Source organism: Chrysemys picta, chromosome 2 (genome assembly GCF_011386835.1).
Source record: "Chrysemys picta bellii isolate R12L10 chromosome 2, ASM1138683v2, whole genome shotgun sequence".
Classification (NCBI taxonomy): domain Eukaryota; kingdom Metazoa; phylum Chordata; order Testudines; family Emydidae; genus Chrysemys; species Chrysemys picta.
This window is the reverse complement of record NC_088792.1, coordinates 247,053,255-247,059,254: the sequence shown is the minus strand read 5'-3', so window position 1 is coordinate 247,059,254 and position 6,000 is coordinate 247,053,255.

Here is a 6,000-nt window from a genome sequence, read left to right as displayed (position 1 = left end):
CAAGAAACAATGGGCTGAAATTGCAACAAGGGAGGTTTAGGTTGGATATTAGGAAAATCTTCTTAAATGTTAGGGTGGTTAAGCACTGGAATAAATTGCCCAGGGAGGTTGTGGAACCTCTGTAATTGGAGATTTTTAAGAGCAGGTTAGACAAACACCTGTCAGGGATGTTCTAGATAAAACTTAGTCCTGCCAGAAATGCAGGCAATTGGGCTAGATGTCCTCTCAAGGTCCCTTCCAGCCCTACAATTCTATGATTATTATCTCCATTTTACAATTGGAGAGCTGAGGCACAGAGGGATCACAGTCAAAAGTATCCATGAATTTTGGGTGTCCAATCTGAAACACTTCAGGCATAATTTTTCAGAGTATTTTGCATTATATAGCACTTGCTATGTACAAAATACAGCTCCCATTGACTTCAGTTACAGCTGTATCATAATGCATGCACATAAAACTGACAAATTAAGGTTGCACTGGCAACCTTAATTCTGGCACTTCCTAATTTTGAAGTACTTGACTTTGCCATATTAATTATGTTATTTAAAATAGCTTTTTGGTGTTCATATAAATATATCAATGAGAGAAATTTAATCTGCAGCTTCACCTGTTCAACTCTATTGAGGTCTATAGGAATCATTTAATGTTGTTTTCTTGAGGATTATTTATTCAATAACTGACTGGTAGCTTGAGTGGTGCATATGCATTATATGGTCCTATGTACAGGGTTGAATGATACCTTACAGTTGTATAACTGGATTTAATAGCACTGAGTATTATCTGTGGACACATAAACTATCTGTACAGTTCATTTTAAATACTGAGCCTAAGCAATTATATTATCACAACAACAGTAAATGTTATCACTTTTTGGAAGTACTAACACTGTCTGGAGCCAGGCACAGAATAAGAGACTATGAAAATGTTTCATTGTACATCAGTCCTGATGACCTGCAACATTCTTGCTTTTCCAGGCAGTGTCTCCTTCTCTTGCACCATCTTTTTGTAATTTATGGTGGCTTTGTAAATGGGAACAATAACTCACGACAGAGATAAGTTTCAGACCATCAAGCAAGTTTTTCTTTTTGGCCTAATTCAGTATTGAATAAAATCTGCATATACGCTGAATAGGGAAGAGAACAAAAGTCTTTGGCTCCAAAACATTGTCTTCTATTGACAACAGAATTTTCCCTTGCTTGGTTATTAGAGGGAATTTACAGGCTTGCTGCATTAAAACTTGTCATGGGTGATCTAATCTGTGTTCAAGATTGGAATGTTTTTAAGACCATGATCTACTTTAGTTCTGTGTGTACAACTCTCATTGGCATCAGTGGGAACTCTGTGTAGACTATAATAATCCTTTGAGCAAATTTAGTGATGTACACACCACCGCAGAGAAGACTTGAGTCAGAACTTTCTTGGTACAGAGGCAAAGAGATGTCCCCTTCGTTGAGCAAGAAGGGACAGCTCTTATGAGCTTTTCTCAGTATGCAATCACTCTTGCATACATCATAGATGTGCTTTTATAGATTTTTCAGTGTGCAAAGCTATAGTAAATAAAACAATGGGGTCCAATCTATTATTTGGATCTGGGAAGTCTTACATCTCAAACAACCAATAATCAGACCAGCTGCACAGAATACTTGGAAAATATAATCAAAAGAATGAAGATGTCTTAGCAGTTTGAGTAGTGTCTGATTCTACTAGTGAAGATGAAGCAGACTGACAGTGCATTGTGGATAAAGTATGTCTCTATAGCAGTGCCTTTCATGGAGAAGCACTTAATACTTGTTGATGATGAGCAAAGGGATTGAACAGCCTGGTTTTTGTACATCAGTCATGCACTTCTAACTGCATGAACTGTACTCAGAAAGGTAATAGATGGCTGAGATTGTATTGAGCGACGTTGCTCTGCTGCTGTTATTAGCCAAAGCCCAGTAATTTTAGACATATAGCAGTTAATTTGTTCTTTTTTATAATAAATAAGCGGCTAGATGGATCAATAGAACAGGTGAGTCATTTGTTAGCAAGTTTCATATGCTGGAAATAGATGCTCAACATCAGACTTTTATTTTTTTAGAGTACTATAAAGCCAGTAGTAAGAACGATTACTGGCTAGCTTTAGTTGAGGGATAAGTAGGTTTAAGTCAGTGCTGATCCTGTGGAGTATGTTTTCCTAATTTTCCTTTTAAGTCTTTGCACTTGGACTTATCAATGAATAAGACAGAGTCCCTATATAGCAAGGCTGTCTTGGATACATTACATTGATTCTCAACTTCACAGTTTGCTCCTTAGAATATCCAGATAGTGTGTGTGTGTGTGGGGGGGGGGGGGGGGTACATCGACTATGAATGCTTATATTAACTCAGTATAAAACATAAGTATACAAGACTTCTGACAGTTTTAAAGCTCAGCAATCTCCAATATGTTGATTTTGCTATTCTATACATTTAATTTTCTTTTTAAAATGTATCATATTTCTCCAAGCAGTCATTTGCTTTTCAAATTATGGTTGCCTAGCTAAGACGTGTGTACCAGGTGCCATGTAAAAGCATGTTAAAAGTAGATAAAAGCAATTTATCCTGCCCTCTAATTAGAGATGTCTCGTCTTTACCACTGACAATAGCAGTATGCAGCTGTGGCAGAGGAGAGATAATAGTGCTGGAGCAGCGGAGAAATTAAAGATAGGTTATCATATGTTAGCTGATGCAGAGTGTCATCTCTCCATTGCATAGCTAAGATGGTACTCAGAAAGAACAGGAACTTAGCTCTTGGCCTGACTTGAGCAGATTTATTTTAGTTATTAAATCCTAGGTAGGATTTTATTATAAAGAGGCAAAGGGGCCAGAGTAATGAGGTCCCCTTAAAGACATACAGAAAGGGAATGTGACTCGCTATGATTATTGGATCAGCAAACAGAGAACATACCATGTCACAAGGCAAGTTGGCCTCTTAAGAATGTTGCAGCTCAGCCTCACTTATGCCAGGTGTGGCATTTCTCCCTAGACGAGGGGAATAGCCAAGAGGTCTCATGATGGGAGCAAATGGCTCAGGACCAGGCCTGCTGGGATATATGAAGGGCTGCCTGAGTTCAGTGAGAGACTCAAATGAGTTGGAGGATAATGTTAATAGCTCTATGCAGAAGGTCTCCTTAGCTCCCAGGCACAGGGCTTGCAAAGTGTGGAGAGCCAGTACCAGCTCGGAAGGATGTAGTGCAGGGAGCAAGCTGATTGGAGGAAAGCATCCGCAGGGACAGAATTGTGCACCGTGGACTGTGAGCCAGCCAGGAAGGCTGGGGGAAGAGACACCAGATCTTTGACCAACTACCACCTTGATCATTTTATTTGCATATTGTCCTCTTCTCCCATACTCTTTGCCTTCTATATTGTCTCCAGGGTAGGGACCATGGGTGAAATCCTGCCCCACTGACTTCAGTGGACGTTCTGCCATTTTACCCCAATCTAACATGGGGGAAAATTCCTTCTTGATCCCAAATATGGCAGTAAGTTGGGCCCTGAGCATTTTGGCAAACTCAACTGCCAGATACCTGGGAAAGAATTCTCTGTAGTAACCTCCCCTGATTGTTTCAAATCTAGATGGTCTTCTTGTGTTCTGATATTTGCATTGGTGATACTTACATTGGAAGATACAACTGAAGATATGTATGTACTACTGCCCTTATAGCTCTACATCTGAGACCACAGTTCATCTGTTATGTCCTTATCTTGTAGTATTTCAGACACCATGGTGCATTGGAAAATGATGATTCCTTCCGTCCCTTCCCCCCCCATTCTGACCACCTATAGATTTTGATTTAGTGATTAGTAAGACTAAACTATCTTTTAGCCAAACCTGTCACTTCCTTTGAGCTGTGGGACCAAACACAGAAGTAGTATAGGACTGATATAAAACTTCATTTGCTGCATGAGAAAGTTCTTTTCACTCAGTCTAGTTATGCTACTTACAATAGCTGACGTTCTTCCTGTGTGCAGATGATGTCCAGTCAGTAAATGGGACTGGAAGTGGAGGTTGATTCTAGGAAACATCCTTTATGATGTGATCAACATAATAAAAAATTGAGACCCCCCTAGATTTGAATTTATTTTTAGTGCCCATCCTCAAACCACATGCATTTAAACCCTGAAATCAACATGTTCATCTGCTTCTGTATCATTTAGTGTAATGTAGATAGTGGGTTTGAAAATGTCTGAAAATTGTATTTATACAGTATATGAAGTATTGTAGAATTTCACCCTGCAGTTTTAGATTTATATCCTATGGTTCTAGGCTTTTTAAATCCGTTGCTGACTTTATAAAAATAACTTTACATGATGCAGAGTGGGATTACAATGTGTTCTACAGGACCACAGCAAGGCTTTAAATTAATGGACTCATGCTGCTGTTCATCGTAGCCAAGGAATTGTTCAATTACTCCAGGACCACGGCATCTTCATTGTTTAAATAGCAGAGCGAGGTCACTGATACTGCTATACTTGTTAAATTATATTGCTTAATGGAGGGTTTTTTTTTTTTTAGTTTGATGTTATTTCCCTTTGTTTGCTGAGTAAATTTGTACTTGTAAAAAGGTTAGGATTTTGATAGCACTGGTACTGCAAGTCCCAAGTTCATATACATCACAGGCTTGGTATATTTCCAGAACCTTTTGAGGAGTCACACTTCTTATAGTAATGCTGTCCCTTTAAATTAGCTCAGGTGATAGAGATCAAATTACAGTACATTCTCTCCCCCTGACTGTTTTTTTTTCCAACAGGGGATTGGCAGCAAGAGAAAGTAATATAATTACAGTAACACCGCAGCACAATACGGATCAAATGAAGTGGGTGACAGCAGCATAAGACAGAAAGAGATGGAAATGTGCTCACATCTGCAAACACATCTGCACACACCTCCCCCTGTTCCCCACAAAGGAAAATGGTGGTTTGCTGGAGAATGTTGAACCTGGAAGTGGAAAAAGAGAAATTTTGAGGTGGAAAATGGCTATGGTAACAGAGAGGGGGGCTTGATGGACATGAGACTAAAGCTAGGTAAAAAGCACTAATGGATCAGGCCCGTAACATGCTGAGCGCTCCCTGCCTAGTGCTGAGAGCTCTCAGTTCCTACTAAGCAGAATGGAAGTTGAGGGTGCTCAGTATTCTGGAGGACAATGACCAAAGAAAGGGAGGAGATGAAGGGCCCCCCCAGCTAAGGTGAAGGGTATGTGGTACTTGCCAGAAAAAAAAAGCAGTGGTTAGGAGGCGTCTAGGACCAGGCAGGGAAATAGATCTGTCTTAGAGAGGGGGCTTCATATCAGAGGGAGACAAGGTGAGTGAGTTGATGGCATGGAAGAGAAGGGGGTGGGAAGTGAAAAGAATTTGATTGAATTACTGACTTAGTGGCTGGAATATAGAAAAGCAAGGGGCCCCATATTTGGGTATGGTTGAAGGAGGCTTGATGCAGACCCCAGGGAAGTAAAGGGGGTTTTATTCCATGTAAGGTAATGTACTCCCAAGCCATCTCACCCCCTTGTGTCAGGGATTGATGCTGCAAGGGGTCCTCATCTCCTGCGCCTCATATGGGCCATCTGCCTCTTGCCTGGTCTTGCATGGCTCAGCCCTCTAACCACGTCACTCTGCGGATGAGGGGAAAGCAGTGGACGTGTTATTCTTTGACTTTAGCAAAGCTTTTGATATGGTCTCCCACAGTATTCTGGCCAGCAAGTTAAAGAAGTAGGGGGTGGATGAATGGACTATAAGGTGGACAGAAAGCTGGCTTGATCGTCGGGCTCAACGGGTAGTGATCAATGGCTCCATGTCTAGTTGGCAGCCGGTATCAAGCAGAATGCCCTAAGAGTTGGTTAAGGGGCCGTTTTTGTTCAATATCGTCATTAATGATCTGGAGGATCTGCACTCTCAGCAGTTTGCAGATGACACTAACCTGGGAGGAGTGGTAAATATGCTGGAGGGTAGGGATAGGATACAGAGGGACCTAGACGAATTAGAG